Genomic DNA, 13,511 nt, shown 5'->3' with positions numbered 1-13,511 from the left:
GAACTCCGTGCCTTCACATCTAGGTATCAGCCAGATGTTATTCTAATCAGCGAAACTCATCTAAGACCCTCAGACAACCCTACAATAAGGGGCTATCACCTATACAGAAATGACAGACTACTCTACAGAGGTGGTGGCACTGCCATCTTCATTAAAAACTACATTAAGCACCACTCTGTGAGCATTCCTTCAACCACTAACCTTGAGATCACAGGAGTGGAAGTAGTCACCAGCTCCACTGGCAAACTGAAAATCTACTCAGCTTACAATCCTCCCCAAAAATCTCTACTTCACTCTGATCTAAATGCCATCTTAGGCATCAGAGGGCCCACCATTATTGCCGGGGATCTGAATTCCAAGCACCCTGCCTGGAATTGTTCAACCACAAACAAGAATGGTTGCATCCTTTTCAATTACTTAGGATCAAGCAACGCTGTTGTGGCAGGCCCCACCGAACCAACTCATCTCAGTACGTTCGGCACTGCTGATATCCTGGATATAGCTATCCTGCAGGATATTAAACTTCAGTACAGTATCATTTCTATGGATGAACTATCATCCGATCACAATCCAATACTGCTGCAGCTGGGAAATCAGGAATTCCTGTGTCCTCCTTCTCACTCCTACATTGTATGGGAAAGACTGTCAGCCGCACTCAAGGATCATATTGGACCTGTTCCTCACATACACACAAAAGAAGAAGTAGAAACTGCAGTTACAAATCTCACACAACAAATTAATTCTGCTATAAAGGTAGCTTCCTCCTACAAATCTGCCCGCAAGCCAGATCGTTTGCCTGAAGACATCATGAACTTAATCAGAGATAAAAACAGAGCTCGAAAGAGATTCCGTAACACGTGTGCACCACAAGACAAAACAAATCTAAACAGATTAAATGGGGCAGTAAGAGATGCACTGAAAGCTCACAGAGACCATGTATGGGATGAAAAGTTATCCTCCATTTCACCTAGTGATCACTCCATCTGGGGACTACTGAAAAATACCAAAAACAAAGGCAGATCCCTTCCCCCAATATTAACTGATCAGGGCCTTGCTCACACAGATGTGGACAAAGCAGAGGTTATAGCGCACAGCTTGGAAGAGCAATGCAGGCCTTCGTATGGAAACCTTGACTTTGACCACATACATAAGATTCACAGCAAGGTCAGACACTCACTCAAACTTCCTATCACCAGCACTGACCATATTGCATCAACATCACCTGCTGAGATATATGACATTATTAAAAATTTAAAGAACAAAAAAGCTCCTGGACCAGACGGCATTACTAATCGTGTGATTAAACTTCTGCCCCGGAGGGCAGTAGTGTACCTGACCAGTATAATAAATGCAATTTTAAGATTTCACTATTTTCCTTCCACCTGGAAACTGGCTGACGTAATTCCCATACATAAGCCAGGCAAAGACTCACACCTACCCCAAAATTATCGTCCAATCAGTCTCATCTCAAATCTGGGTAAGGTTGCAGAGAAGGTCATCCTCTCACGACTTCAAACCTCAATAAATGACCTAAACATCCTTCCAAAAGAACAGTTTGGTTTTAGGCAACACCATAGTACTACCCAGCAAATCCACAGAATTGTTGAATACATCACAACCAGCTACAACTGGCGCCAGTGCACAGGCGCTGTTTTCCTAGACTTATCCAAAGCATTTGACAAAATCTGCCATTTTGGACTCCTGCACAAGCTTATCTCAGCCGGCATCTCACCTAAAATGGTTCATTTAATCCACTCATATCTTCAAAATAGATCAATGCAAGTAAAAATCAACGGTTCTACATCCTCCCAGCGCCACATCTTTGCTGGAGTGCCGCAGGGATCTCTGCTGGCTCCATTGCTGTTCTCTGTATACATGTCAGACATCCCACACAATCCGATGACTTCCATTTTGGCCCTATATGCAGACGATACGGCAATACTAACCAGATCTCTCAGACCCCTTTTCATTACCAGAAAGCTTCAAGAAAACATTCTAAAGCTGGAGGGTTGGTTCTCTAAATGGAGATTGGAAGTCAACCCCCAGAAAAGCTCAGCCGTTCTTTTCTCAAAAAGGCCAATGTCTCCTGTAGGAGATTTGTTACTATTCAATATTAAAATTCCCTGGCAGTCAGAAACAAATTACCTGGGTGTAATTCTCGACAAAAAGCTATCTTTCAATCAACACACCAAGTCTGCATGCACAAAGGCATCTAAAGCCGTAGCACAGATCTATCCGCTAATTAATAGAAATAGCAAGCTCAGCAACAGAATCAAATTGCAGCTATACCAGTTGACGATTCGTCCTATAATCACCTATGCCTCTCCGGCCTGGAGCCACACCTCTAATGCTAACATCATCAAAATACAGCGAGTGCAGAACAAGTGCCTGAGAATGATTTTGAATGCCCCGTGGTATGTTAGAAACACTCAACTCCACAGAGACACAAATATTCCCTATATCTTCTCTTTTCTACGATCCTTAGCCACCAAGTTTTTCCTAAAGACGTCCACACATCCCAACGATTTGGTTCAACAAGCTACAGCATACGATCCAACGGACATATTCAAATACAGAAGACCAAAAGCTATATTGGCCTCCTTTAGTGATGCATAATCTCCATGCTCAATCAGGGCGAGCATTCTGCTCATAAATTTTACCTTCACTGCAACCACAACAGATAGCGGGGAATATGAAAAGCATCTTGCTTCACCCCTAAAGACATAAATGTCAATTATCAGCTTTTAGGTGAGGAGTGCAATATCCAATACCCTTGGAGGGTAATGGATAGCAATGCTGTAGCTAATGAAGCTCTAACTGAGGCTCGGCTATTGCTGTTACCTTCCTGCCATGATCAGAGCTTTAATAATAGCTCAATAACCTTATCCCTACACTGTCCGCTACAGATACAGATATAACGGGGAATATGAAAAGCATTCTTGCTTCGCCCCTTTAAGCCAGTCCTTATCCTTATATTATATATAAGCCAGTCCTTATCCTTATATAAGGACTATCAGCTTTTAAGCTTTGTACTTCTCTCTGCTTGGTCAATTCTTTTCATACAATTTTAGTGTTCCAGTATTACCAACAGATCTAGTACTTTCTTCCTTCAGAAAAATAACATGTTAGACATATGAGTTTAATATTTTTCTCTTCTCACACCTCCCCATATGTCACATTCAATGACATGTCACATTCAATGACACAAGCATGATTTATTTTTCCTCCCCCTCTCACTGTTCGCTTCCCCCCCTGTCCGATCCCATACTCACGCAATCCGACTGGCATTAGCCAATGAAAAAATATTCTTCGCTATACAAACACGTCTCGCGCGATCATGACAACAATGAAAACAAGTGGAAAAATTAAATATTTTAATATGAGTAACCATCTTTTATTGATGCACAGCGTAATTTGGACCCCATTAAAAAGATAAATCCAGCGACCATGATCAGTTTTTAGATATAGACAGAAAATGTATATCTAGTGGCGTTATGAAGGGTTTGATAGAGAATGGCAACTATTGAAGACTGTAGAAGCATTGAAAAAAGGTCAAGAATTCATGGTTTTTTGGAATAAAGTTTTTGAAATGAAAAATGCTGTAGGAGAACAAATGTTTACTAATTTATCAATATTAGTTAAAACTGTACTGTGCCTCCCTCATTCATCACCAGCAACTGAAAGAATATTTTCAGCAGTGACAATAAATAAAAATAAAATAAGAAATCAACTACAAACTCCCTTGATGAATGGACTTCTTTTGAAAAAATAAAAATTGAAACATTCATCAACTACAGATTGTATTATTTCGGAAGAGTTAATTAGTTTAGCAAAATCTGCTAAAAATAACGAATGAATACTTCAAGTGTTTTTCTTGTGAGTGGGAACCCCTGTATATACGAAAATAGCATATTAAATAACTGAATAGTTAATGTTACATTGTTTTAAACACTAAAAATTAAATAGTAAATTAATACACATGTGAAGTGCTAGAGTTACAAATGGGACGTCTGTTCTGGTGATTGACCACTGCAGCTCTTGGACTCATAGATGACTACAGTGAGGTGAATTTTGACTTTTTTCTTTTCATATTTGTCGTACATGCCTTAATCTAGCGGATTTACATTGAGTTCATCTATGATAATAAGGTAGTAATATCGTAAAATTCCCTAAATAGAGTGCAACAAAACCAAATAAAAATTTAGTACTTTTTTTTTCAGCTTTATTACCTTTTTCCTGCATAAGTTGGTACTAAATAGTTTTGTTCGGTGGCCATCCTGCTTCTTTCATTTCCTTTAATAGAAAAACGATTTTCTAAGTTGTTTTATGGGCATCGTTTCTTCTAATTTTTTTTTCAAAACATGACTTGTTAGTAAGAAAACATCTTTTCTTCCATTTTCCACTTTGGATGAGGTATATTTAAAACTTTCATTGTTAATATGTCAACGTTCGTTAATTAATACCTTTTGTTCTTTTCAAATATTCTGTATTTCAAGTTTTTCACAGTATTTTTAACTACTCTAAACAATCGGCTAAGTGCTGTCTTCCAAGCCAGATAATCTCTCTCTCTCTCTCTCTCTCTCTCTCTCTCTCTCTCTCTCTCTCTCTCTCTCTCTCTCTCTCTCTCTCTCTTTATTGATGTATCTTTTCACGTTGTACAAGTAATCTAATCTAACCTTCATTACTACTTCCATCACAACTAATTAAATTGTCTAGCATTTAAATCTTTGATCTGCTTTCCCATTAAACTACAGTTCAACTGTTGCTCCCACAACATTTTATTCATGTGTGCGTGCGTGTGCGAATATATGCATAATATCATACGTGAATATGATTTCGTACATTATATTCTATGCTATCCAATGTCAGTACTTTGGTATTTACGCACCTTTTTTTCGAAATGAATATTTGTTAATCTTTACTTCCTTCCCTGGAGTTTGTTAGATGTCCACCATGTTGTTGAATATCTGTTAAATAGAAACGCCGATTCGCGTGATTCTCCCAACTTATTCCTAGCTACAATATTTCACCCAATAGTACAATATTAACGCAGTAAATCAGATGTCATTTTAATCAGATGTAATTTCTTTCGATTGGTCAATATATCTATTCAGAATCAAAATAACAAATGTTTATTTTAATTTGGTGTTATAAGCATTCTAATATTCAACATCTCAGCAGTATTCTTCTCCTTTTATTTGCGTATTTCGATTTTTTACCCATTAAAAGACTTTTACTTTGCTTGTCATTCCATGCATGATTTTAATCCTTCAAAGGCCTTTGATGGATAAAAGAAAAATCAAAATTAATCCCGTTTAAAATTGTTATTTAAATGAGTTCGGTTTTAAAATATTGTTTTTTCTATTTAAGTTAAAGATTAATGAATTTCTTAGTTTTTTTCTCCATTATTATACCAGTTTCAACCTCCTTCGTGTGTCTGATAGGATTCGGGTGATAAGAAGATTCTTCCATCTCATAATCGTCCATTCCAAAGTTAGCATTAATATTGAGGAAAATTCCATCACCGATGGAGTCTTCCACCGATAGATAGGCCGGACGTGGTGGCGACATTACACAACTGTTATCGATATAAGAGACGTTTCAGAATGCGACTGATATCTACTATCTCGCTTATGTCCAAAGATAATTTGAACAAACGTTCCGTGGTTCTTGTCCCTCATCTGTGTCTGTCGGTTACAATCAATCCTGTTGTTGAAATTTTCCCTGTCATTGTCTAGTGAGAAATGTCTAAGAGTTTTGATTTTTAGAGATGTTACAGCTGTCTTGCTGACACAGGCGAGGTCTCTGATAGTTCCTAACATCGCGTACTCCTCCCTATATTTAACAAGTAGCAGCATTGGCCTTTTAGTTGGAATGAGTTCGTTTGAATCTCGTCAGGACCCGAAGACAGATTATCCTGATTAGCAAGTACGTGTGAAAATAATAGCCGAGATAGCCTATGATTATATTGAAGGAAGAAATGAAAGTAATGAAGCTTAAAACTAACTAAAATAACAGACTTATTTTATAATATATAATATATTAATACACAGCCTCCGTAGATCAGTTGGTATAGACGAACCCTTTTGGTTGGAAAGACAGGATTCGCATCTCATCCCATCGAATCCTACATCCATAAATACCTGCTTTTAGAGAGAGAAGAGAGAGAGAGAGAGAGAGAGAGAGAGAGAGAGAGAGAGAGAGAGAGAGAGAGAGAGAGAAGCAGCAGAGGAGTGGCGTGCAGCTGCATTAATTCACCTTGATCCTCCCACAATCAGTGGACTCTACTCGTATTTTGGGACGGGTTGGTCAAAGAAGAAGAGGAAGAATACTAATATGCTAATAAGAATGCTTATCTGTTCTCTTTCGACTAAAGGTGAGTCAGTCGGTCTCATACGGAAGTGGGGTTTTTTATTTCACCCTGAAACCAGGGTTTTTCGTCCCCCAGAACAGGCAAATCGACCCCCGTGAACACACATGGATTACATTCATGAATACGTCCCAGCCATATGCCGGTCCCGAGCTCGGATAAAGTAGGAGGGTTGGGAAAAGCAATGGTGAACTACCCTGTAAAAATCTCTCACCAGGAATACTTATGGGCAAGCCTACAAAGTCACCTACGGCCGGAAACGACTGAAACGGACTTTTTCATTGTTTATATTTTGTATTAATATAAAACTTTTTGCTTTTCCAGAGCCCTTGTAGAAAATATTTGGCTCTTATCGATAAAATTGTCTATAGTTTTATAAAATATATTATTGAAAATAATTTATTTCCAATAGAAGACTACAATAATTAAAAGATGACGTTGTAGAATAGAATCAAATAGTTTTTAACGATATAGAGTTGCTAATGACGAATTGTAATGTGCAGAACACTATAATTCGTTGTTCAAAACCCAGTGCCTTTCCAATGGTTCAGTGCTCTCCGCGATTGGAGAGTAGATCGTTGGAAAGCAGTGATCTGAAATGATGATATATGCTTCTGTCGTAGACGTGTTTGGGTATGAAGGCTGCCAAAAATGTTATTTACTGTAGTGTGTAGCTCGATTTCTTCTTCTAAGTGCTATCGCGTTGTAGTATAGAATATTTCTTCTGCTTTGGACTGCAATCCCTTGTTATAGAGCATGGGGTTGAAGGTTTCTATAGTAACCTTTCTATAGTAACTTTTCATTAAAGGACTTTTTAAGAACTTTTTTTCCCTATTTGTCCCTAACGAAATTTAAAAAGAATAGGATGATTTATACTTTTAAAAATCTTCATTGCATTTTATTAAATAAAATATTGACTTGAAGTTTCATTTTTCTAATTCGAGCGTTGAGAAAAAAAATTGACGAACATAACATTTATAGCACTGCATATTAAAATCATTTATTTTTCTTAGTTTTTTTTTAGAATTTCTTCGATGTTTTTTTATTTAGGATTGCATCTTCCAAGAAGTTCAACCTAAATTTCTTTCTGTAGAAATTTTAATGAACATGATGTATTTTTTTAAACTCCTACACATGAAGAAATATAGTATCGTTGTACTGAGAGTAGATCATTTTTTTTTGTTTTATTAGTTTTATATATTTTAGCATCTTTATTTATTTTTAAATTATTTGAAAATTCTACTCAAAGAAATCTGAACTTATAAATTTTTTTAATCATTTTAAGTACTCAATAAATGAAGAAATGTTCTCACACCTGATAAGGAAATTCATCTCATAGCTATTTATAATACAACATCGACAATACATTCTGATTTTTGAATCAATCGACCGTGAGATGCGGTGAGATTGATTCATTCAATCCAATACCCTTGGAGGGTAATGGATGGCAATGCTGTGGCCAGTGAAATTCTAACTCAGGCTCCGCTATTGCTGTTACCCTCCTGCCATGATCAGAGCTTTAATAGCTCAATAACACCTTATTCCTACACTGTCCTCTACAGATAACGGGGAATATGAAAAGCATTCTTGCTTCGCCCCTTTAAGCCAGTCCTTATAAGGACTACATTCTGATCAGACGGGATGGTTCAATCGACCGTGAGATGCGGTGATTGATTCATTCAATCCAATACCCTTGGAGGGTAGTGGATGGCAATGCTGTAGCCAATGAAGTCTAACCGAGGCTCGGCTATTGCAGTTACCCTCCTGCCATGATCAGAGCTTTAATAGCTCAATAACACCTTATCCCTACACTGTCCTCTACAGATAACGGGGAAGATGAAAAGCATTCTGCTTCGCCCCTTTAAGCCAGTCCTTATAAGGACTACATTCTGATCAGAGAAAAAAATACCCTTGGGGGTAATGGATAGCAGTGCTGTAGCCAATGAAGTCCTAACTGAGGCTAGGCTATTGCTGTTACCCTCCTGCCATGATCAGAGCTTTAATAGCTCAATAACCTTATCCCTACACTGTCCTCTACAGATAACGGGGAAGATGAAAAGTATTCTTGCTCGCCCCTTTAAGCCAGTCCTTATAAGGACTACATTCTGATATCCCCGTCTGGTGGCCGGGATGAGAATAGCACCAATGTAGCTCATGAATGTCGTACAACGCGACTAAAATGGGTACCCTTGGAGGGTAATGGATGGCAATGCTGTGGCCAGTGAAGTTCTAACTCAGGCTCGGCTATTGCTATTACCCTCCTGCCATGATCAGAGCTTTAATAGCTCAATAACACCTTATTCCTACACTGTCCTCTACAGATAACGGGGAATATGAAAAGAATTCTTGCTTCGCCCCTTTAAGCCAGTCCTTATAAGGACTACATTCTGATCAGACGGGATGGTTCAATCGACCGTGAGATGCGGTGATTGATTCATTCAATCCAATACCCTTGGAGGGTAGTGGATGGCAATGCTGTAGCCAATGAAGTTCTAACTGAGGCTCGGCTATTGCAGTTACCCTCCTGCCATGATCAGAGCTTTAATAGCTCAATAACACCTTATCCCTACACTGTCCTCTACAGATAACGGGGAAGATGAAAAGTATTCTTGCTCGCCCCTTTAAGCCAGTCCTTATAAGGACTACATTCTGATATCCCCGTCTGGTGGCCGGGATGAGAATAGCACCAATGTAGCTCATGAATGTCGTACAACGCGACTAAAATGGGTACCCTTGGAGGGTAATGGATGGCAATGCTGTGGCCAGTGAAGTTCTAACTCAGGCTCGGCTATTGCTATTACCCTCCTGCCATGATCAGAGCTTTAATAGCTCAATAACACCTTATTCCTACACTGTCCTCTACAGATAACGGGGAATATGAAAAGCATTCTTGCTTCGCCCCTTTAAGCCAGTCCTTATAAGGACTACATTCTGATCAGACGGGATGGTTCAATCGACCGTGAGATGCGGTGATTGATTCATTCAATCCAATACCCTTGGAGGGTAGTGGATGGCAATGTTGTAGCCAATGAAGTTCTAACTGAGGCTCGGCTATTGCAGTTACCCTCCTGCCATGATCAGAGCTTTAATAGCTCAATAACACCTTATCCCTACACTGTCCTCTACAGATAACGGGGAAGATGAAAAGCATTCTGCTTCGCCCCTTTAAGCCAGTCCTTATAAGGACTACATTCTGATCAGAGAAAAAAATACCCTTGGGGGTAATGGATAGCAGTGCTGTAGCCAATGAAGTCCTAACTGAGGCTAGGCTATTGCTGTTACCCTCCTGCCATGATCAGAGCTTTAATAGCTCAATAACCTTATCCCTACACTGTCCTCTACAGATAACGGGGAAGATGAAAAGTATTGTTGCTCGCCCCTTTAAGCCAGTCCTTATAAGGACTACATTCTGATATCCCCGTCTGGTGGCCGGGATGAGAATAGCACCAATGTAGCTCATGAATGTCGTACAACGCGACTAAAATGGGTACCCTTGGAGGGTAATGGATGGCAATGCTGTAGCCAATGAAGTTCTAACTGTGGCTCGGCTATTGCTGTTACCATCTTGTTATGATCAGAGCTTTAATAGCTGAATAACAGCTTATCCCTACACTGTCCTCTACAGATAGCGGGGAAGATGAAAAGCATTCTTGCTTCACCTCTTTAAGCCAGTCCTTATAAGGACGTTCTGATATTTTTATCAGAAATGCAGATGACAACAAGAACATACTAATTATTATTGTCAGGGTGACTACCTAGTACTAGTTCTAGGTCTAGTACTTTTTCCTTCCGAATAAAATAATAATAATAATTGAAATAACAATATGACAGTTAGACATACACGACTGCGCCACTTGATCTCAACAGATCAAGTGGCGCAGCAATACCGGCTGCTGTGTGCAGACTTTGAAATAAAGTCGAAGATAAGAACATTTGGAAGCCATGGGAGGAAGAAAATTAAGTGGTTTCGCTTAAAAGAAGAGAGTGTGAGGAACCGTTTTAAGGAGAAAGTGTTAGAGAGTATTTTGGATGGATTAGAAAGTGTACAAGACTGGTGGAGAATTCAAAAGTAATTCTAAGCTGTGCAGTTGAGATACTTGGTGAAACATCCGGAAAGATTACAGAGCAGAAGGAGGGTTGGTGGTGGAATAATGATGTACAAGAAGCAGTGAGGGCTAAGAGGAAGGCAAAGCAGAAGTGGGATGAGTCAATAGTGGAAGAGGACAGAGAGAAAAAGCGAGAAGCTAAGATTGCACAGGCGAAGGCCATGGTATATTAAGACCTTTATGATCAATTAGAAACAAAGGAAGGACAGAGAAAGATTTATCAATTGACAAAATGTAGAAATAAGGCAACGAAGGACATCGTACATGTGAGGCAGATCAAAGACTCTGGAGGAAGGGTATTAAGGAGGGATGTCGATATTAGAAACAGATGGAGAATATACTTTGAAGGGCTTTTGAATGAAGAAAATGCAAGGACTCATGGAGAAGATGGGGAGCCTAATGAGGGGAATGGCGCATGGAAGCGAACAAAGCCATAAAGAGGATGAAGAATGGAAAATCGGTAGGCCCTGACAGGATCCCAGTGGAGGCATGGAAGGCACTAAGGGAAGAGGGAATTGACCTGCTGTGGGACCTGTTAATAAAAATTTGTCAACAGGAAAATATACCCGAGGAATGGAGGGAAAGTACTCTTGTCCCCATCTACAAGAGCAAAGGGGATGCACAAGACTGTACGAATTACAGAGGAATAAAGTTCATGTCCCACAAAATGAAAATCCTAGAGAGGGTTCTTGATGGAAGAATGAGGAAGGAGGTGGAGATTGCAAAAGAGCAATTTGGCTTCATGCCTGGTCGATCGACGACAGATGCCATCTTTGGGGTACGACAGATAATGGAAAAGTTTCGGGAGAAGCAACGGTTCAGAAGTAAATGACGAGTTCAAACCTGCCTGGGAGAAACAGAAAGTTTTCTAGTGACAGTTGGCTTGCATCAAGAGTCAGCATTAAGTCCGTTCCTGTTTAATATTGTGATGGAGGTGGTGACGAAGGAAGTGAGAGAAGACGCGCCTTGGACTATGTTGTATGCAGATGACATCGTGCTATGTGCAGAACCAAGAGAAGAAGTGGCAGCCAAACTGGACAGTTGGAGGAAAGTACTGTAAGAGAGAGGTATGAGACTGAGCAGAGGTAAGACCGAGTTTATGTGTTGCAAAGTGGATGGCAGCCAGGAGACAGATCTGCAGCTTGAGGGAAATGTGATCAGGAAGGTCAGTGGCTTTGGATACTTAGGTTCAACAATAAAAGAGGATGATGAGGCTGTGGGATGCAGGATGGAAGAACTGGAGAGAGATGGCTGGAGTGCTATGTGATAAGAGGGTGCTGATAAAACTAAAAGGCAAAATCTACAGGACAGTAGTGAGACCAGTTATGATGTAAGCTTTGGAAACTGTGGTCTGAGGAAAAATCAGCAGGATGGAGGTAGCGGAGATTGCTTACGTGGATGTGCAGTGTGACCAGAAAGGATCATCTGAGAAATGATTATGTAAGGGAGAACGGTGAAAGTTACGAACTCGGGAGCAAAGATACAGCAGGCAAGGTTGAGATGGTCTGGTTCATGTGATGAGGAGGGGGGAAGTGTATGTGGGAAGAAAGGTCATGCAGATGGATGTGCAGGGGAAGTGGAAGCGAGTACAACCAAAGAAGAGATGGAGGGATATGGTGGAGGAGGAGGACTTGAGGATGAAGAACTTGGATGTGGCTACAACCCAAGAGAGGAAGTTGTGGAGGAGACTCACCACAAACAGCGACCCTACTGAAGTGGGAAAAGCTGCAGAAGAAGAAGAATAATTAGACATACGAGTTTACTATTTTTCTCTTCTTCCACTTCCCAATGTCACATTCAGCTACATAAGCACGATTTCTCTTTTTTCCCCTCCCCTTTTCACTGTTCTCTTACCCCCCCCCGATCCCATACTCAAACAATCCGACTGGCATTAGCCAATTCTTCGCTATTCAAACACTTATCGCGCGTTATAAGATCAGAAGCCAATGAAGTTCTAACTGAAGCTCGGTTACTCATATTAAAATATTTTAATATGAGTAACCACCTTTTATGGATGCACAGCGTAATTTGGACCCCATTAAAAAGATAAATCCAGCGACCATGATCAGTTTTTAGACAGAAAATGTATATCTAGTGGCGTTATGAAGAGCTTGATAGAGAATGTCAAATATTGAAGACAGTAGAAGCATTGAAAAAAGGTCAAGAATTCATGGTTTTTTGGAATAAAGTTTTTGAAATGAAAAATGCTGTAGGAGAACAAATGTTTACTAATTTATCAGCATTAGTTAAAACTATACGGTGCCTCCCTCATTCATCAGCAGCAACTGAAAGAATATTTTCAGTAGGGAAAATAAATAAAAATAAAATAAGAAATCAGCTAAAAACTCCCTTAATGAATGGACTTCTTTTGACAAAATAAAAATCGAAACATTCACCAGCTACAGATTTTACTATTTTTAAAGAGTTAATTAATTTAGCAAAATCTGTCTAAAAATAATAAATAAATACTTCCTGACTTGTGAGTTGTAACCCCTGTATATATATGAAAATAGCATATTAAATAACTGAATAGGTTAATGTTATATTATTTTAAACACTAAAAATTACATGGTAAATTAATACACATGTAAAGCGCTAGAGTTACAGTTGGGACTCCTGTTCTGATGATTGACAACTGCAGCTCTTGGACTCATAGATGACTACAGTGTGATGAATTTTGACTTTTTTTTCTTTTCATATTTGTAATACATGCGTTAATCTAGCGGTTTTACATTGAGTTCGTCTATGAAAAAAAGGTAGTAATATCGTAAAATGTCCTAAATAGAGTGAAACGTAAGCAAATAAAAAAATTTAGTACTTTTTGTTTCCATATCTAGTACCTTTTTCCTTCATAAGTTCTCAAAATATTTTTGCTGGGTGGTCACCCTGCTTGGGGGTAGTCCTTCATTTATGTTTTCTTCTAATGAGATTTTAGTCTTCTGTTAATCAAACTGTTGAAAATTGTCACTGATCTAACAAGAACTCTCTTAGAGTTTAACGGGATATTGTGAATGTTCGGCAAACCTATTCATCTA

The sequence above is a fragment of the Typopeltis vanoorti genome, chromosome 7, assembly GCF_054136105.1.
Source record: "Typopeltis vanoorti isolate ZY-2024b chromosome 7, IOZ_Tvanoo_1.0, whole genome shotgun sequence".
In the NCBI taxonomy this organism is placed as follows: Eukaryota; Metazoa; Arthropoda; class Arachnida; order Uropygi; family Thelyphonidae; genus Typopeltis; species Typopeltis vanoorti.
The sequence above is the reverse complement of the archived record's forward strand: the minus strand, read 5'-3'. Positions refer to the sequence as shown.